Raw genomic sequence first — 21,998 nt, forward strand, 5'->3', positions numbered from 1 at the left:
GGGAAAATATAGGGAGTTCTGTACCTGCAGGACATTCAGTTTGGTGATATGGAACCAAAGCTCAGAGAGAATGGTGTGGAATACACAGATCTAGGAGTCATCTGCACAGAGCCAATAACTGAACCCATCATAGATGACAAAGTCATGAAGAGTTTGTAGAGAAGAGGAGGGAGCCCTGAACAAAACTTCAGGGGTACCCAGAGTTAGGGGGCAGGATTTGGATGATGACCCAGTAAAGGACACTAAGAACTAGCGATCAGACATGCAGGAAGAAAATCAAGAGAGAGAAGGGTCACAAAACCCCCCAAAAGACAAATAGCCAGAAAGAGCGGATAGTTAACCTTGCAAAGATTAGGATAGTCAAATGTTACCAAAAAATCAGGAAACATGAGAACTGAGAAAAAGCCACTGGATCTGGCAATTAGGAAAATAATGTGTTATATACATACATACATACATACACACATTCATGTATATATATATATATATACACAAATACATACATGCATATACCTACACATACATATATGAAAAAATAAATGAGAATTCAGAGAAGCATAAATTTCTATAAATTGATACAGAATGAAGTAAGCAAAACCAGGAAAACAGTATATATAACCATCTTAAATGGAAAGGCCATTAAAATAAAACTGAACACTATAAAAACATAATAACCAAACTTGGCCAGAGAGGAATTAAAAAAAAAAATCTCTCAGTTCAGTGCAGAGATGTGGAATATCACATCTGCCATCAAAAACAACTGACATATTGGTTGGTTTTGCTAAACTTTTTTTCTTCCTTCTTTTTAAATCTTTGTTAAATGAGATGGCTTGCTGTTAGGGAGGTGGCAGAGATATATTTGGAAATGAATGTGATGTAACAAAAGTTATCAATAAAATAACTTTTAAAAAACACAACTCTGTATTAATCTTGGAGAAGGCCATTTCAGTTGAATGAAGAGGGGCTAAGGCAGATTGCAGGGAGTTTCAAAGTGACTGACCGAAAAAAAAAAAAGTTAAGGCAATGAGCACAGAAAGCTTTTTTTTTTTAAAGAGTTTGATTGTCAAAGTGAGGTAAAGTTATCAAATGACAGTTTTAGGGAATTGTACGGTAAAGTGAGAGATTTTTTTTTAAATTTATTTTATTTTTAATTTATAGAATAAAGCAAGCATTCTCATAACATAGTATAACTAAAAAAAGATGATTCCATATGAAACTGCAAATCTATTATGTACAACTTACTATTCCTATAAAATAAAGCTATCATGGAAATGTAGGCAGCATGGAAAGTCAAAAGACAGGAAGGAACTGAAGCTGATAATGAGAGTGACTGATCACAACATAACAGAGGAGAGAAAGGGGATAAGATGAAGAGGACAGGCAAAGAAGCTCATCTTGGCTAGGACATCTTCAACAGAGATTAAAGGGAGGAGAAAATGTGTGGCAAGTCAATTACATTGCCTGGGCTTTATTAGTTTCCTCATCTGTAAAATGAAAGGATTAATCCAAGAAGACCTCTAAGGTCCCTTTCAACTTCAATGATTCTATATTTTTGCAAGACATCAACAATCTTCAATGGAAAACTTCACAGTTCAAATAGCTTCCCCTAGAAAATGGCAATTAACTCCTGTAACATTTAAACAAAGCTAAAGCCAAAGACAGATCAGTAACGTTCTAAAGACAAATAAAGAGAACTACTATTCTTTTTCTCATTGATCTTCTGGAACCAAAAAGGGACTAGAAAAACCTCCTCTCTATTGATGCTTATATACACAATATTTATCGCTAGGGATAGGGACTAGAACTGATTTCAACGTCTTAGGGAATTCTATGCAGGTTGGCATTTTTTCTACAATTTATAGCCTTAGAGGTAGACAACTGTCTGGTAAAACGGTGTTAAACAAGGCCACAAAACTGGACATAAAGATTTCGTCAGGCTGCATACTGACCGAGAAAACTACACATGTTTAGATATTTCTTTTTTTTAAAATTAATTAATTTTGTTAAATATTGCCTAATTCCATTTTAATCTGGTTCTGCTGCACTCTGGCATAACTGTAGGCTACATACAGCCCCAGGTTGCATGTTTGACTCCTCTGGTCTAGAACACGATTAAGTCAGTCGGACAATAAATATTTATGAAGCTTTTACTATGTGCCAGGCTAAGTGCTGAGAACACAAAAAAAGGCAAAAAAAGACAGTCCCTGCTCTTAAGAAGCTCACAGTCTAAAAGGGGAAACAACATATAAAAACTATGTAGAGGAAAAACTGGAGATAATGAACAGAGGGAAAGAAAGAGAATTAAGGGGTTATCAGGAAAGGCTTCGTATAGGTGTGATTTTTCACCTGGCAGGGGTCACACAACCTATGTGTCAAAGGCCAAAACTTGAACCTGAGTTTTCTTTGCTTTGAGGTCAGCTCTATATCCATTATTCACACTGTCTTTTAACTATATCCAATGACTCATTCAAAATTACACAGTTCTTAGACTCAAAATATATTTAAGGGATCAATTACTACCTCTTCCAATCTCAACTTTACTTAAATCATCACAGATTGATGGTCCCATAGACCTAGAAGTCATCTAACCCAGCATTCTAATTTTAAGAGACCTGCCCAAGGTCATGCTTTGACCTCATATTAAAAAAGATAATCAAGGAGTTCCACAACCTAATTGGGTAACCCTTGAAGTAATTCTGGTAAACAGTTTAAAAGTACTTCTTGCCTGCCCAGTTAAAAGAATTTTTGAACAAAAGGGAAAACTAATGAATACTAAATGCCAGCCAGAGATCCTGAAAAAAGATGCTTGTAAAGAGTAACATTCAAGATTGAGGCCAGTGGCGTCACAAGAGTCCAGAAACCGCTGTGGAAGTCCAGGAAAGTTTCTCTGGCACTGACTCTGGGTAGAAACAAATGAATGCCTCTTATCTGCCTGGCTGCCTTACAATCAGAAAGTTCTCCTTACATCTAACCTAAATCTCTCTTGCTGAAATTTAAACCCATTTCTTTCTTTTTCTTTTTCCATATATTCAGTGGATATAAGAGCTCAGCATGGTACTTTGATGGGGGGAAAGTAAATTAATTGTTCAAGTTCTCACACCAGTCAAGGCAGAAACTAGAACTTGTCTTTGACCTTGTTCCTCCTGAATGAATAATTACCTTTTTGGGATCACTTTCATTGAGGAAAGCACTTGTTTCTATAAATAAAACTGTGAGATGGATCTACAAATAAAATGACTTGTGCATAAAATAAGCTGTGAAAAGAACTTTCAAATAAGCATAATAACCTTGTATTTGACAAGTGTAAAGACTTAAGATTTTGGGATAAGAATTTGTTACTTGGTAAAAAAATTGTTGGGAAAACTGGAAAGCAGTATGGCAGAAACTGGGCATAGACCAGTATCTTACACCATTTACCAAGACAAGGTCAAAATGGATATATGACCTAGGTATAAAGAAATATTACAAGAAAATTAGAAGATAGAACATATCAGACTTATGGATAGGTTAACAATTTATGAATAAAAAGAGAGAGCAAAGTTGGATGTAAAATGGATAATTTTGATTGCATTAAAAAGGTTTTTTTTATAAATAAAACAAATGTAGCCAATATCAGAAGGAAAGCAGAAAACCAGAAACAAAATTTTTATAGACAGTTTCTGCAATATTTCCAAAGAGAGTTCTATTTGATTCTGATTACCTGTTAAGGCACACATCACTGTGTAGAATAGACACGGCCCATGAGTCAACTCTATCATATTTCCTTATCAACTTCCACGACAAAACTAGAAGTTCACTCCGACAAGAAAAAAAATTGTCACCAAGTTATAATAAAAATTACAATGAAGGATGAAGCAAGTAAGTGTTTGAGACCGCAGAGGAGGAAATTAATTTTAACATTAATATTACTCAAAAGAAGGTCAAGTACAAATGCTGCTCTGAAGCTTAAGATATTATACCAAAAATTACACATTCTTGAGACCAAATCCCTATGCTGAATGAAAAGCCTATAGTGCTGCTGTGACAAGGCAAATAATCTTTTGTGATCTTCTGTTATCATTTGGCTATTTAACATGGCCTTATTTACAGCTGTTAGTGGCAGGTATGTGTGAGGCTAGAAGGTAATAATAACAATAAATTTCTTTTATATAGCCCTTTTTCCTTACAAAACCCTGCAAAGTAGGTGATAGTTGTTGTTCAGTTGTATCTGACTCTATGTGACTCCATGAGCTCTGTCCAGGGGGTTTTCCTGGCAAAGATAATGGAGTGTTTTACAGATGAACAGGGGCGGGGCAGCTAGGTGGAGCAGGGGATAGAGCACCCGCCCTAAAGTCAGGAGTACCTGAGTTCAAATCCGGCCTCAGACCAAACACTTGACACTTACTAGCTGTGTGACCCTAGGCAAGTCACTTAACCCCAACTGCCTAAAAACAAACAAAACAGATGAACAGAGGGAAAGAAAGAGAATTAAGGGGCATCAAGAAAGGCTTTGTTTGGTGTGATTTTTCACCTGACAAAGGTCACACACTTTACAGATGAAGAACTGAGGCAAATAAGGGTTAAGTGAGGTGCCCAGTATCACACAGCTAGTAAGTGTCTGAGGCTAAATTTAAACTCAGAGATTCCTGACTCCAGGTTTGGTACTCTAACTACTAGACCACTTAAGACGGATAAAGTAGGTAATGCCTACCTATTTTACCTGTTTTTCCTGTTTTTAACACATGAGGAAAATAAAGCTCAAATACATAAGATGATACGCCCAAGGTCACACAGAAAATGTCAGGGCCAGAATTTGAACCCAGTTTTTCTGACTCCAAGATCATCAGCGCTCATATTATTTGTTCTAGTACTGATTTCTGCATGAAAGATTTCCTGTCTTAGATGCTTTAGTGTTTGAAGGGACTTCAGAAGACACTGAGTTCAATCGGTATATTAAGAATTCCTTCTATTACATACTAGGCAAATAGTCATCCAGCCTTTTCCTGAAGGCTCCCAAAGAAAGGGAACCCATACCAATAGGAAGACTGTCCACTTCACTTCTGTATGGCTCAAACTGTTGGAAAGTTTTCCTCACACCAAGACACAAAACTTTTCCTACAACTTCTACCCCATTGCTGAGATCCTGCCCTCTTGGTCTAAAAGCTAGATAAGACTAATTCCTCTCCTAGACATTAACCCATCAAATGCCTGAAGTCTAAACAGCCTAACTTTCTTCAAATGAAATTTAAATCGATGTGGCATGATATGGAAGCCCTGCACTGTCACAATAATCTTTCTAAAAAAAAAAAAAAGACAATAACCTTTCTCTGAATGTTTTCCATCTTATGAATGTCCTTCCTACTCATGGCACCAGAACTGAAAATAATACTCCAGAAATGGTCTGAACAGGGCTGAGCTTTCCAGGACTATCACTTCCCTTGTTAAAGACACTAACATCTCTCAATGCACCTTAGTATCAAGTCAACTGGGGGGAGGAAGAAGTTAGAAGAGGGAAAGGAGGTTAAAAATATGGAAGGGAAGGGAGGGGAGGGGAGGAGAGGAGAAAGGAAGGGAAGAGAGAAGATGAGAGAGGAGTGGTGAATGAATGCTCTTCCTTCCCCATGCTATCTACCGACCTCCCTTACTGCCATTAAGTCAAAACCAAAATCCCACCTTCTACAAGAAGCCTTCCCCAATCCTTCTTAATTCCAATGCTTTCCCTCCGTTCATTATTTCCTATTTGTCCTATATATTGCTTGCTTTGTACATATTTGTTTGCATGCTGCATGTTCCTTCAGATTATAAACTCCTTGAGGGTAGGGGCTGTCTTTTCCCTCTTTTTGTATCCCTACAGCTTAGCACAGTGTCTAGCATATAAAGTAGGCACTTAAATATTTGTTGATCAACTGACTGATTTCAAGAACAATCATTTTCTGATCAACTTTAAATAAGTAAATGCACCTTTAATTTGGTGCCTGGTAAATTCAAAATTTATTTTTAATCAAGTTCGTTGTTTTGGATTCCATAATACACTGCTGACTCTTATGAAACTTGCAGACCAATAAAATCCCCAGATCTTTTCCAAGATCCTCCATCTTTGTACTTGTTATTAATATTTTTCAACTGTACAAGAGTTTACATTTGTCCCTACTATTGAACTGATCAAGAATTTAGATGCATCCCTTATCCAAGGCACTGTATTAGGTTCTATCGATTTAAAGACAAGCTGAAAATCATTCCTTACCCTCAAGGAGCATATATTCTACAACATTTATGCAGATCAGCAAAAATAAGACAATTTGAGAAGAGTTTGGAAAAAAGGAAAAAACCTCTAACAACCAGAGAAATCAAAGAAAGGCTTCCTATAAGAGACAGGTCCTGTGTGGACCTCTAAAGAAAGCAAAAGATTCCAGGAGGCTGAGGTAAAGAGTGAATTCTATGCATGTGGGACTGGATGTGAAATGCCATAAAGGCAGGAAATGGAAGACCTTGTTCTTGGATCAGGAAAACCAGGATCACTGGAATATAGAATATGTTAAAGAGAATAACGTAAAATAAGTCTGGTAAGGAAGACAGAAGACAGTCCTTCAAGGACTTTAAATTCTTTCCCTCCTAGATAACCTCCCATTTACATTATATATGTCTTATTCATAGAGTTGTTTGCATGTTGTCATGCTCCCATCCCCCTATATTAGAATGTGTGCTTCTTGAGGGCAGGGACTATTTTCCCCTTTCTTTGTATCCCTAGCGCTTAGCGGTACTTGGCATGCAGTAAGTACTTAATAAATGCTTGTTGACTATTTTATCCTAGAGTCAAAAAGAAAGCTATTGGAACTTCTTGAATGATAGATATCTGCTTTAAGAAAGTTGTTGTGGCAGCGTCTTGAAAGATTAATTGAAGAGGAAAGAAACTGGAAACAAGGAAAGCAAATAGAAGGCTACTGGAATAGTCCAGGTGAGAGATAATGAGGGCTTGAACTTGGGTGGGGGCCTTGTGAATGCTGAAAAGAGCAGAAATGCAAATATTCTCCCCCAAGCTGAAGCCTGCCCAAATTTCTTTGCTGTCACCTAGTATGCTACATATCCCTCTTACCTTTGTCCTAGTCCAACATACAGCCAAGCACAGATCCCTAGGGTCCTCTAGCACAGACCTTTTCTTTTCCAAAGAGTCATCAAATCATTAATAACAACTCCTAGGGCCAGGTCATCAGGCCAAATCCATTCAATTACAATAGTGACTAGCCCACACCTATAGCTTTTAATTAACAACAACAACAATAATAATAGCAGCTAGCATTTATATAGTGCTTTAAGATTTTTACAAAACACTTTCCAAATACTACTTCATTTAATCATCACAAACTCTGGGATACTATTATTATCTTCATTTTACAGATGACGAAATTGCGGCAGATAGCATTAAAATTTTTTGCCCAGGACTACACAGCTAGTAAGAGTCTGAGACCAAATCTGAACTTGGATCTTCCAGACTACAAGTTAAGTATCTATTCAATGCAACATCTAGCTCTTGTCCGTAAGAATGAATACATGATCTGATCAATACGGTGATCCAAGACAATTTCCAAAGGACTAAGGATGAAAAAATACAATCTGCCTTCAGAAACAGACCTGATAAACTCTGAGTGCAAATTGGAATATAATTTTCTCACTTCACTTTTCTTGCTTTAAAAAAAAAAACCATGGCTAACATGGAAATGTTTTGCATGATATCACATGTATATATGATATCATGTTACTTGCCTTCTCAGTGGGTGGGGGGGGTGAATGAGACAGAAAGAATTTGGAACTCAAAACTTAAAAAGAAAAGAATGTTAAAAAAAATTAGATTAATTTTTTTAAAAAAATATAAAAACTTTGCTAATATCTACATAAGTAACAATTTAAAATAAAATCAAGGCATCTACAATATCCCCCAATATATGAGTCTAGTAACCCTATTGAAAAAGGAAATTAGTTTAGACTGGCATAAGCTATTTGTGATAAAACCACATGGTTTCTATGATCACTTTTTTTTTTCTAGATGTCTGTCTAGCAATAATCTAGACTTTTTTTTTCAGGAGTCTAAAATACCGAGTGCACTCATCTTCTGTTTGTAAACTCCACTCTTGTTCTTTTTTTAAAAAAAATCTATAAAAAATTTGCCCCTCTCTAGTCCAGTGGTACTGTTACCATTTTCCCTGATCTTTGACAGGGACTCAGGGCAGCTTGGTGGCACTGGTCTTGGAATCAGGAAGACTCACTCATCTTCCTGAATTCAAATCCAGCCTCAGACACTTACTAGCTGTGTGACCCTGGACAAGTCTCTTAACCCTGTTTGCCTCAGTTTCCTCATCTGTAAATTGAACTGGAGAAGGAAATGGAAAACCACTCTAGTATCCTTGCCAAGAAAATCCCAAATAAGGTCATAGAGAATTGGGCATGACTGAACAACAACTGACAAGGGCTTAGCAATCATATCTGGAGGTTTTCTGCACCCTGGAACATAGTTTATCTTAACCTTCTGAACTGAACTTACCTGGATAACTTCTATTCCTATTTATCCTACAGCATAGCACAATGGATTGAGAGTCAATGAAATCAGTTTCAGTCCGTATCCTTACAAACATTCTATTAAGATTTTTTTTCTTTTTTCGAGGTCATACTTTTTCTGGTCCAAACAAAGATCATTCTTGGCAGAAAAAAAACCAAACCATACTAAGACCTGAGAAGCTCTACCTTCTATACATCAGATGTTACTTTTCCACCCTTCCTAAGTAGCAGTTCTTATTCTTTTCATTCTCCTTGTTCCCCACTATAGCTAAAAAACCAAAACTTATTTATTATCTTCTCCCCAGTCTCAGCTCATTTTGAGATTTAGTGATTCTGACTCTATTCTTAGGGTACTGTCATGCTTTGTGTTCCTTTTTCTCTACCTGTGTTTGTTTCCATCTTCAGTACTTTTTGTTTGTTTGTTTATTAAACTCAGGGAGTTCCCTAGTGCATTCATATAAGTCTGTTTTAAAGAAATTTCCTTTTTGCTCTTCATCAAAATGGAATCTCTTTGAGTTTTCAGAATTTCTTTCTTGCATCCTTCTTACTCCTTCTGTGCTGACTTCCCCTGTAGAACTTTAGTCAGCGGGGTCTTACCTCTATCTAATCTCTGAATCTGAACTCTTTGAATTTGCTCACCAAAAATCTAGGACACATGTTAAACTATACCCAGTTTCCTTACTAAGAAAATTGTAACATATATTCATTTTTTTCTTCATTTGAGTGATGAGAAGTCTTAATATTCACTGAGTTCAATGTTGTAGCTCATTTATATCTGTAAATGGGTGGAAAATTATTTAAAACCAACCAAGATCTTTATTTACTTCATTATCAGTAATTAACAGATCAAGCAAGCTGCAAAATGAAATCATTTAAAATCACCGACTTAAAAATCTTGCTCAAAAATATCCTGCTTTATTAAAGGAATAGAGAATTTTTCTTATGTAAGTTTCTAAAGAATTTTCCTGTTGAGGCAGTTTGTAAACGTTGCAAAGCGTTGCTAGAGCAACTTGGTTGAAACCTATTAAGAAGTGAAGGATTGTACTGCTTTTTAAAAACTACTGAGTTAGACATCTGAGGGCACTGTTTCATTTTTCTTTATGAGAAACTAAAAAATGATCACCTTCAAATTGGGAGAAAAAAAGGCTCAGGGGGCTTCATGCTCTTTGTGGCAAGATGCCTCCTGCAGCTGTCTCCTCTACCAGATGACAGGAGAGTATTAGGAGTAAGACAGAAGAAGTGCTGTGTGTTCTTTTCCATTCCGGCACTTCATTTGAGAGCAGAGACATGGAGAGACTAAGAAATCAGGAATTCACTGAGGTGTTGGAAGCAACGTAGAAGTGCTCTGATACCAAACTACTCAGACAATATGGAAAAGGGTGAGGCAAAGAAAATCTCAGCTCTTCAATAACCCCTGAAGGGAGATCCCGGGAGAAAAAGCTGATTTACCAATCAGAATACTAATTCAATCTGGGCAACTTCGGTGAATGGGTGGGTCAGTTAATTCTCACATAGATGGATAGCTCTTGAAGTGATCATGACATTGTAGCAAAAAAAATAAAAAATCAAAAACTAATATTTATATTAATGACCATGAGTAATCAAGAAACAGTGAAAATAAGTTAATTATGCTATTTATAAAAGTAGAAAAATATGTAACATTTTAGAAAAGCTTAACTCAGTTTTTTTCTTCAATCTTTGGTACTTAAGGATAAGTAATGCATATAGTAAAAAAAAAAAAGCATTTGATCTGGAATTAGGGGACCTGGGTAGGAATCTTGGCTCTTCTTTGTCATCTGTGAGGTCTTGGGAAAGACTTCTCTGTACCTCAGTATATTAATCTGCAAAATGGGGGATTTACTCTGGCTCTCTAAGGTTATTTGGGGCTTTTAAATCCTATGATTCTACGGTTTGCATTTTTTTTTAATTAATTAGAAAAATCACTCAGAACATTTGGGCTGAAAAGGCATTTATTAAGAATCTACTATTTACCAGACACTCTGCTAACGAGAGACAAAAATGAGAAAGACCCCTGTTCTCAGGGAACATCCTTTTTCCCCACCCCAGGAGAAACAACATGCACACATAATTTACAAGAGGGGGAACGTGAGCTGAGTTCTGAGGCTGGGGGTTCTAGGATGCGGAAGGAAGAATATTCCAGGCATCGGGAAAGGTACAGAAGATCTGGAAAGTCATACACAGGGAGCGACAAGTAGGGCAGTTGGGCCAGAATGTAGCGTCTGTGAAAGCAGACTAGGCTGGAAAGACACTGTAAAAGGCTTTAAGCATCCAAACAAAGATTTTGTATTCCATCGTAGAGACAAAAGGGAACCACTGGACCTTCTTGAGCAAATAAGTAACATGATCAGACCTGGGCAAGAAAAGAGATGGAGTAAATAGGCTTTCCCCCTGGCCTAATCTTTTGATCCAGAAAAACAGAGACGAAGACAAAGTCATTTAGGTGATAATTATGTTTAAAGGGTGTAAAACTCTGAACCAGACACCTCCCCTCACAATCCTGTAACAAAGATGATGATATGATTTAGATATAAAGGCTGATACTGCAAGCAAACCGGGAGAGCAAGGAATAGTTTACCTATCAGATTTATGGAGAACAGAAGAATTCACGACCAAACAGGAGATTGAGAATATTACGAAATGAAAAATGGATAACTTTGATTACATTAAATTGAAAGTTTTTTGCCCAAACAAAACCAATGCAACCAAGATTAGAAGGAAAAGTAGAAAATTGGGAAAGAATTTTTACAACCAGTCTCTCTGATAAAGGCCTCATTTCTAAAATATATAGAGAATTAAGTCAAATTTATAAGAATACAAGTCATTCCCCAATTGATAAATGGTCAAAGGTTATGAACGGGCAGTTCTCAGATGAAGAAATTAAAGCCATCTAGAGTCATATGATAAAATGCTCTAAATCATTATTGATTAGAGAAATGCAAATCAAAACAACTCTGAGGTACCACATCACACCGATCAGATTGGCCAACATAACAAAACAGGAAAATGATAAATGTTAGAGAAGATGTGGGAAAATTGGAACACTAATGCACTGTTAGTGGAGTTGTGAAATGATCCAACCATTTTGGAGAGCAATTTGGAACCATGCCCAAAGGGCTATAAAAATGTGCATACCCTTTGATCCAGCAATAGCACTTTTAGGGCTATATCCCAAAGAGATCACACAAATGGGAAAAGGATCCACATGTACAAAAATATTCACAGCAGCTCTTTTTGTGGTTGCAAAGAATTAAAAATTGAGAGGATGCCCATCCATTGGGGAATGGCTGAGCAAGTTGTGGTATATGAATGTAATGGAATACTACTGTGCTATAAGAAATGATGAACAGGCAGACTTCAGAAAAACCTGGAAAGACTTCTATGGTCTGATGCTGAGTGAAATGAGCAGAACCAGGAGAACGTTATACACAATAACAGCTATGCTGTGTGATGACTAATATTGATAAACTGAACCCTTCCCAGCAATACAAGGATCTAAGACATTTCCAAAGGCCTCATGATGGAAAATGCTGTCCACATCCAAAGAAAGAACTATGGAGTTTGAATGCATATTGAAGCATACTATTTGCTATTTATTTTCTTCAGTTGTGTTTTGTTTCCTCTTTCTGATGGTTCCTCCTATTGGTTCTAATTCTTACTCACAACATCACTAATGTGAAAATATGTTTAACAGGAATATATATATGTATAGCCTATATCAGATTGCACACCGTCTTGGGGTGGAATGTGGGGAGGGAGGGGGAGAAAAATTTAAAACTCAAAAACTTATGGAAGTGATTGTTGAAAATTCAAAATAAAGTAATTTTTTAAAAAAACCAAAAATGCTTATACAAATGGGGGAGAGGGGAAGGGGAAGGAGAAGATATCTTATGATCTTCATTCTTAACTGAATCAAACAAAAGAGGGCTGAATGCACAAACACTTACATACATAGATTTTGATGCAGAACTACTGATTGATGATTAACTGCATTAAACTCAACAAGGTAACAAGTGGGGACAGGGAAAGAGCAGAGGGAAGTTTAAGAGGGAGGGCAGATCAAGAGAATAGTCACAAGCAAAACAAACCTCAACTCTGGAAGTTAGGTCAGAAGTGGGAATGAAGGGGGCAAAAAGAAAGAACCAAAAAAGAAAGAAAGAAAGAAAATATAAGAAGTATAGAGAATGCAATATCTAGAAGAAAGGCAGAGGAGGAGTAAGAACAGACTAATTATAAATACTAATGTTGATTAAATTCCTTCTTTTTTCTACCTCCTTTTCAAAAAAGGCAACATGGAGAAAACAGAAAAAAGTGTAAGAAGATATGGTGAAGGAAACACACAATTAACAGCCATAACTGTGGATGGATGATGAACTTACATAAAATGGAAGTGGGTAGCAGAATGGATTAGAAAGGAGAATTAAACAACATACAAGAAACACATAAAATATTCATAGAGAGTCAAAATGAAAGTCTGGATCAGAATTTATTATGCTTCTAGTAAATTCTCAAAAGTAAGGGTAGTAATTATGGTCTGAGACAAGGCAATAGTAAAAATGAACATGGTTAAAAAAGATAAGCAGGATAACCATATTATGCTTGAAGACACTGAAGATCATGAAATAATATCAATATTTAATAGCATAGCATCTAAGTACTCAAGGGAAAAACCAAAATTGAGGGAGAAATTGACACCAAAAGTATAATTATTCAACCAGGCATAATTTACAAAACTAGATAAATCTAAGAAAAAAGATAAAATGAAAGATATTAAGGACTTGAATATAATTTTAGAGAAATTGAATATGATAGCTCTCCAGGAATTACAGAATGGGAATATACATGCTTCTTAGCTGTACGTGGCTCCTGGCAAAAACTGATCATGTGGACCATATACTAAGGCATAAAAACCTCATAAACACATACAGAAAAGCAGAAATATTAAATTCATTCTATAATGACCTCAATATAATAAAAATCATATATTCAACAAAGACCATTTAGAGAAAAAAATCAAACTTGGATAGAAACTAAATAATTTAATCCTAAAGACTTGGTGAGTCACAGAATAAATTATAGAAACAATAGATAATTTCATCCAAGAAATTTACAAAAATGAGACAATCCAGCAAAAATTTTGAGATGTAGCCAAAGCAATGCTTAGAGAAAAATGTATATATCTATACATTTTCATTGCTAAAAGAGAAAGAACACAGAAATGAATCGGGCATGCAATTTAAAAAAAAAGAAAAACAACAAACTGTAAACAAAAAAGGACTTAGAACAAAATGAAGAAATAAAAGAAATTATTAGAAACTGTTTTGCCAGATTATATGCCAAAAAACTGATAACTTCAGTGAAACAGTTGAATATTTAGAAAATACAAAAAAAACCACATTAATGGAACAAGAAATAGAAAATTACAATATCTTAATCCCAGAAAAAAATTGAATAAGGCATGAAGAAAAACAATAGAAAAACAAAAATAAAGGACCAAGTGCATTTACAAGCAATTTCTATCAAGTGCTCAAAGAACAAATAATTCCATTATTGCAAAAATTACTGTATTCCTAACAGATTTATTCTTTGGGACAAATATGGTTCTGATCCCCAAAACAAGGAGCAATAGAAGCAGAGTGAAACTTAATTTTTACATCGCCCACTGAATTATTATATTTTTTCTCCCTTAATATCAGTCTGCACTATTTTATAACATAATTGTGATTCTGATGGATAAAAATGAATTTTCATAAGTTAAATCCTATTTTAAATGCAGTGGAGGAAGAGATACTTAAAAGAATCTTGCTATCAACCCTTTTGTAATGCAGATAATTCACCTTCTAATTTATGTGTTCCATATGTTCATGTTTTCATAATCTCATAAAGCAGAGCACACTTGTAAAAATCGTTTCATGACCCCTGCTATGGAAATTGCCTACAAGAAAGCGCACTTTGAGAAGGAAAAGAAACAAGAGGGATGCACTTTTAACACTTTCCATATAATGAATGATATTTGAGCATAGCTAAGGAACCTACATGGTGGCATTCTCCAGGGATCTCAGCTTTTAAAAGGAGACATTCTAAAGGTAGACACATAACCAAGGAAGAATACAGAAAAGGGACAGTACAAAATATAGTGCAAAACGGGCGGCTAGTGAATAGAGCACTGGCCCTGAAGTCAGGAGGACCTGAGTTCAAATACAGCCTCAAACCAAACACTTAGTTGTGTGACCCTGAACAAGTCACTTAATCCCAATTGCCTAAAAAAGAAAAAAATTATATATGTATATATATAGTACAAAAATACTCCCAGAAAGGTACTTATCTTGGGTTATCACTTCCCTGTTATTTTTGTTCTGTCATACTCTTTGGCTAAGAAAACAGACGTAATATAGGAATGAAGCAGCCCTGCCTTTATCTCTGTTCTCAGTTACCTTTTCCCCATCTGCCCTCAGCAAGGCAAAGGTCCTATCCCTTCTCTGATCCTCCTTCCTGGATCCTTCATGGTTCCCATCATTTCCACTCCTGTGACCAATTCTTCCCTGCTAGTAAGAATCAGATCCAGAATAGAATTCACTCTTGTTGGAGTTAGTGTTGTTTTGTTTGTTTCTACTCGGTTTCTTTCCAGGGTTTTGTTTCCTGTGAACTTGTGTGTCTCCACTGCTGTTCTTTCATTGTAACTACTCTCTGTGGCATCTTGCTTGGTAGACAAACACATATACATAAGTTCACACACACACATATTTTATATATATATATATATACACATAATATATTATATATATATTATGTATCTATATATGTATATACATGTATATATGTATATATATATGTATACACATACACACATAATATATATTATATAGGCAGCCTTTTTTTAATTAAAGGTCTTTCGATTTTTTTTTTGGTTAAAGATCTTTTGACTACTCAGACACTAAATATTTATTAAGTACCTTACTATGTGCCAGGCACTCCACTAAACACTAGTGATACAAAGAAAGGAAAATTATAGTCCCCTGCTCACAGTCTAATGAGGGAGACGATCTCATAAACTGTGTAGAAACATGACATATATAACAAAATAACTTGCAAGATAATCAGTTGAAAGAAGGCAATAGAATTAAGGTGGATCAAAAAGTTTTGCCGTAGAAGGTGGGATTTTTGTTGGGACTTGAAGAAAGCCAGGAGGCAGAGATGAGGTGGGAGAACATTCCAAGCAGAGGGCACCCAGTGAAAATGCCAGGAACTGAGAAACGGAGAGTCTTATTTGAGGAACAGCAAAGAGGCCAGTGTTATTATTGCATACTATGTGTGAAGCATAAGGAGATGGGAAAGGTTGGGCAGTTTATAAACAACTTTAGAAGTCAAAACGAGCATATCTGATCCTGGAGGCAGTAGGGAGCCACTGAGGCTTATTAAGTATGAGGTGCTGATTAGAACCGCACTTAGGAAGATCATTTTGAAGCTGAGTGGAAGATGGACCGGAATGGGGAGATACTTGTAGCAAGAAGACTCACCAGCAGGCTACTGCAACAGTCCAGGTGTGAGATGATGATAACCTGGAAACGTAAGAGGAGAGAAAGGGGCATATAAAAGAGATGCTACAAAGGTAAAATAGCAGGCCTTGGCAACAGATTAGATATGAAGGGTGAAAGAGAGTGAAGTATCAGGGATGACACCTAAGTTGACTAGATTTGCAGGAAAATTCATTCTCACCAGCAATTGAGTATACTCCATCTCTGTCCAGGAATCTGTTGTGCCTCTATTTTAAGCCATCATCCAGAAGTCCAAATTACATTCTCAGATATCATCTTATCCAGTTTTTCATTTCCCAAAATGACATTTTCCTGCTTTATCTTCATTGGACAACAGTTGAGGTAAATACAACCTGTGCCCTTGTGCTCTTCAATTCATTACCCAAGACTTTATAATATTTAATGGCAATACACTGTAGGCAACTTCTAGAAGTATCATCTGTGCCCATATGAATCACCAAAAAAGGGTAGTTGTTATCTATTTGGATAAGTTGTGGGAGGTTTTCTGCCAAAGATCTGAGTCAACCTTAGAAGAAAGTCTCTGGTAAATGCCAAAAAGGCTAGATTCTCAGCTCTATCTACCCTGTTTAATAGTTCTACCAATGACTCAGTTGAAACCATTGATGTCATGGCTATCAAATTTGTGGATGACAAGTCTATTAGGAAAAAATAATGAGATGGATAACAGAATGTAGATCCAAAGAGCTGAGAAGACAAGAATGATAGGTGAAATCTGACATAAAGAAATTTAAGGGGGAGAAATATAGAGCCCACACTTAGGTTCAATATATCAAACAACCAATTATTTTATTGGGAAGACCTATCTGAATAGCAGTTTCTGTAGGAAAAAAAGGGGGGGCAGCTAGGTGGTGCAGTGGATAGAACACTGGCCATGGAGTTAGAAGGACCTGAGTTCAAATCCAGTGGCAGACCAGACACTTGACACTTACTAGCTATGTGACCCTGGGCAAGTCACTTAACCCCAACTGCCTCGCAAATAAACAAACAAACAAACAAATAAATAAATAAATGCTACTACAAGTAGTTATTTAAAAAAGAAAAACAACAAAGTAATTGCAAGCTCAATGTAAACCTACAGAGTCAAGTGACTACCAACAAAGCTAATCCAAGTTCAGGCTACATTAAAAGAAGTACAATATACAGAACAAGCAAAGTAACAGCAGCATTATGTTTTTTGCTTGTCCAACCACATTGTGGGATTACATTCAGGTCTGGACATCATATTTTAAAGGGCAACATTCACAAACTTGAGGATCCCTAGAGAAGTATCATTATTAGTTCAGTCATAGGACTCTAAACAGTGTCTTATAAGGAATAGGTACCCTTTGACATGGGACTTTCCCCCTATTGGTGGAGATGAATGTTCTACCTTGTGTGAGGTGTGGGTGGGGCAGAGTTGGTGAGAGAGTGTTCTTAGCTCCCCTCTGGGAACTCTCCAAGAGAATCTTCTTCAAGCACCAAGTAGGCTTCAAGATTCAAGAGAGAAGATGGAAGAAGCCAACTCTACTTCAGGTTGCTGAAGGAAAAGACTCTGAAAAGATGAACGGAGCTGGCCGCCTCTATTATGTTCCTGTTCCCAGCTTGCTATTCTAGATACTTCAGGGAGTCTCCCCCTCTGTGAGATCTAGGACATTCTTTCTTGGGTGAGCTGAGTTATTTCGCTCCCAACGGGAGAGCTCCTTCACTTCGTATTGTCTGGTATATATTCTCCTATTATGTATAACTTTTCTGATTTCTGTTTTGCTCCTGATTTAGATCAGTGGATTTCTTTACTATTCACAATGTATATCCATTGTGGAATGGGCATTTGGTGGGAAAGGGGTAAAGCTTTGGATACAGAGCTTGTGATCCTCCTCCCCTCAAAAATGACAAAGTGATCACAAGTTCAATAGAAGCCAATCATATCCGTAGACGATAATATTTAATGGAGCAGATAGATATCCTTCTAGTCTAGTACCCCCTCTCCTTCTGAGGAAAGCAAAATGGTAGCCTCTGACCCAAACCTCCTGCTTCCCCTCCTGGCAGAAATGAAAGTCCCCCTTGGAGAAGACTGGGGGCAGAAGATGCCAGACATATCTCTCCTGCCTCCCTTTGAGCCACACATGATGAAAAAGGTCCCTTGCCACAGGTGGGTCTCACCACACCTGTGGGACCCTCCATTCATATCACTACAGTTAAATGAACTAGGGATATGCAAGACTTAGAGATGATAAGATAGCTAATTCCAAATATTTAAAGCACTCTACGTCATGTGGAGGAATGATTAGATTTATTCTGTTTGGCTCCAGGTTGGAGGACTTGGACCAGTGGATGGAAATTACAGGGTGATAGATTTTTGCTCAATAAAAGGAAGAAAATTCTAATAATTAGGGCTGTCCAGAAATGAGATTGGCTGCTTTGTTAGGCTGTGAATTCCCAACAGCCCAGATGCAAAAGAGAGCTCAACAGGGTAGAATGATATGTCAGATATAACAATTTAATATAAGATGGTTAGATATAAAGCCCTGCACATAAGTTTAAAAAAACTGCAATAAGTCAGTCAGTAAATAAACATTTATTAAATGTTTACTGTGTGCTAGACACTGTGCTAAGCACTGGGGATCCAAAGAAAGACAAAAGATAATACCTGCCCTCAAGGAGCTCGCAATCTAATGAAGGAATTCAATGCATAAAAAGAAGCTGAAAAGCTGGGGACCCCCCATACAAGGATGATTAAGTCCTGATTATTAGAGCATTCAAGCAGTCTGCATGACGAACTGCCAGACATGTTATAAAGGGGACTCCTGACATAAGGTAAGACTAGATGAATAATAAGTCCCTTCAAGGTCTGAGATTCAATGGCTCTCTTGATGAAGATCTACTGGTGGAAAAGGACAGCCAAAGATATCATTACCATAACATACTCAGCATTGGACTGACCCAGTAAGAAATCAGTGAATTCCTCATGGCCCACAAGTTAGCCAATACTGGGGAGTAACCACTCAAACACTAACCTCATTCTCCAAATTTGTTGTTTAAAATGTCTCATTCCTCAGAAGTACCATCCCTAAAAGATCCACCCAGTTCTTCAGTCATGGAAATTTACCCAGTCAGCTCAGAGGACTGAATATGTAAATCTACTTGTGGGAAGAGGATGTTTTCTCCAGAGCTACTAAGAATTTTTTTTTTTTTACACAGAGCTAGATTTATTTTTGAAAGAAAAAAAATGTGACACCATTCTTTTAAGATGAAAGAGAAGAAATACTTTCTGTGGAAGGTCAATGAAAATTGTGAAATTTCACTGGGCAGCATTAAAAAAAAGAAGAAAGAATTAAGCAGAAATTGAAAGTTAAACAAAACCTAGTTGAAAGATCCTTTTTTAAATGCCAGGGTATCTCACCTATGCTTTTGCACTTCTGAGATACCAGAAAGATTTGCCAGGGAAGTCTAACACTTTCTTCAAACAGTTTTTAAAGAACAAAGCAGCCTTTTCTGAGTAGTTTTAGATTCAGTCCTACTAATCCGGGGAAGGACAAAATGACCATCTTTACCCCTTTCAGTCTTAACTTTGTATATTTGGAATGCTTTTTAAAGGTAATTATCAATATTTTCATTGTGTAGAGAAACATGGCTGAATGTGAGAGGATCTTGGAAAGTAAAAAGACTCTGGTAAAATGCTCAGAAAAATGCTCTAATGAAATAATATAAATTTTGAAAAATACCCATTTCATTTGTTAAAAAAAGTACACATTCTACATTTTTAATCAAGATTTACTTTATATATGTTCACAGGAAGGTGCCGTATTTGAGGATAATCTGTGACCAAAGAGTAGTCATGGAGAGGCAACCTGGTATGATGGGAAAAGAAATGAGTGCAGAGTCAGAGAGTACAGGCTTAAAACCTAATGATACTTCTGACTATCTTATGAATTTAAATTCACATCCCTTTAAGCCTTAGTTTTGTTTATAAAACTAGGGGGCTAGACTTGACCTTGGTCTCTTCCAGCCCTACATCTTATGATCCTATAAATCAAAATGAAAATTAAAGCAATATCATTGTGTAACAAGGGAACTAAGTGACCAAAGGAGACTTTGGTCCTTAATGCCCAGCATTCTCTGGCTTCTGTATATCCATGAGGAGGGTTCTGAGACTACTTCTGGAAATATTTGATAATGATTAATGGAGCATTTCTATCCTTCAGGGATTCAGAGCATATGCATATATTCTGTAACTGTTTCTGACAGTCTTACCCTAGAACTGAGAGTACATATGAAAAGTATGAACAGATGAAAGCTTTTTTTTTCCCAGGTTGCTTTTGGATGAGGAAAAAGAAGAATGGCTCTAGGCTAATGAGTAGGGGAGGGGCCTTGTCCCCTTATCTTCCCACTTGGGACTGCCTTGTGGACTCAGACACATAGTGTTGTTGCTTTTGTCTCTGCTGTGTTTCTTCTTTCTTGATCTTAGGTGAATTAAAGACAGAAAGGATCAGATCATAACCTGGTGAGCTTTAAAAGATCTGAAGAATCCTTACAGGGGTAGGGAACCTATTGCCCCGAGGCCACATGTGGTCTTCTACGTCCTCAAGTGTGGCCCTTTGACTGAATAAAAACTTCACAGAACAAATCCTTTTATTAAGAGGATTTGTTCTGTAAAACTTGGACTCAGTCAAAAGGCTGCACCCAAGGACCCAGAAGGCCACAGGTTCCCCACCCCTGCTACAAGTACAACAACCAGAGTCCACAGCTGAGTCTGCAGGTAGATATGGCCACCGAGTCCAGGGAGAAGCCAGCATCGAGGAGTGGCTTCTTGATCTAGGCTAGAATGGACCAATTAATCTGGCAGGTGAGACAACCTGCAACCAAGGTCCTACAACCAAGGAAGCAACTCATCCATCTGCCTATGCCTTAAGCAGAAGTGAATGTGATGGGAAGTCCCTGGAGAGAGAGAAGAGCTCCCAGAGCCAGGAAGCACCCCCTCACCAGGCTGCGGGTGGGGGATGTTTTACAGCAACGATCTTAAGTTTGAGCCGGCTCTCTCCAGGGACCAAGGTGGAGAGGGGACAGGGTCATGTGTTTGTTGTTTCAGTTCTTGCTGTATCTTCTCAGTAAATATTCCTTTCTAAAATCTAATTGATGTTATTTGGTTAATTGATATTAAGGAGAAAGTAAATGGTCAAAATGGATATTGAGGCAAAAATCACTGATTAGATGACATTAGGGAGATATTAACTAGTCTAATAATAGCAGGGGGAACATACTAAATGGGGACTTAGGAGCAATAATATTAGAATAATAATAATGATAGATAGCATTTATATAGTGCTTTAATGTTTGAAAAACACTACACATGAAGAACCCCAAATTCCTTAGAAGTACCCCAAGGATCCAAAGGGGGAAATATAGCCAATTGTATTCTGGGAACCTAACCTGCCAGTGTGACTATGAGTGCATGTATGTGCTTTAAAAAAATGTTTCTTAAAAGAAATGTTTTAAGAAATCTTATGATATCTTTACCACCAAGGTAGTCAATACTCAATATAACAGATCTTGCTCTAAAACCAGAGGTTCTTAAACTGGGTTCTGTAAACTTGATGTGTTTTTTTTTAATATTTTGATAACTGTATATCAATATAATCAGTTTCTTTTGTAATCCTATATATTTTGTTGTATGTATTTAAAAACATTATTCTGGGAAGGCCATAGGCTTCTACAGAAATGCCAAGAGATGAAAACACCAAAAGACAGTGACAGTCTCTCTCTCTCTCTCTTCTCCTCCCTCCATATGGCGGACCAACTGATATTCCTAAATCACATGTCTGAACATGACACTCCCCTGTCTTTGAGATGCTCCAGGTGCTTCCAAACACAACTTCTTTTATTTGACTTTCAAAGTCCTTCAGAGTCTGGCTCTAACCT

The 21,998-nt window shown here is 36.9% G+C and overlaps 1 protein-coding gene across 5 annotated transcripts in view; it reads right to left on the reverse strand.

Annotated features, from left to right (window-relative positions):
* STK38L (serine/threonine kinase 38 like) overlaps positions 1 to 21,998 on the reverse strand; it is a 116,228-nt gene that overhangs the window by 62,926 nt on the left and 31,304 nt on the right. The window contains exon 2 of one of the 5 annotated variants that reach the window (XM_078154956.1): positions 16,065 to 16,106. The exons of the other annotated variants lie outside the window; for them this stretch is intronic. The gene's annotated coding sequence lies outside the window, so the exon portion shown is untranslated. The remainder of the gene's footprint in view (positions 1 to 16,064; positions 16,107 to 21,998) is intronic. 5 annotated transcript variants of the gene reach the window in all.

The sequence above is a fragment of the Phascolarctos cinereus genome, unplaced genomic scaffold, assembly GCF_003287225.1.
Source record: "Phascolarctos cinereus isolate Bilbo 61053 unplaced genomic scaffold, phaCin_HiC Scaffold_1;HRSCAF=81, whole genome shotgun sequence".
In the NCBI taxonomy this organism is placed as follows: domain Eukaryota; kingdom Metazoa; phylum Chordata; class Mammalia; order Diprotodontia; family Phascolarctidae; genus Phascolarctos; species Phascolarctos cinereus.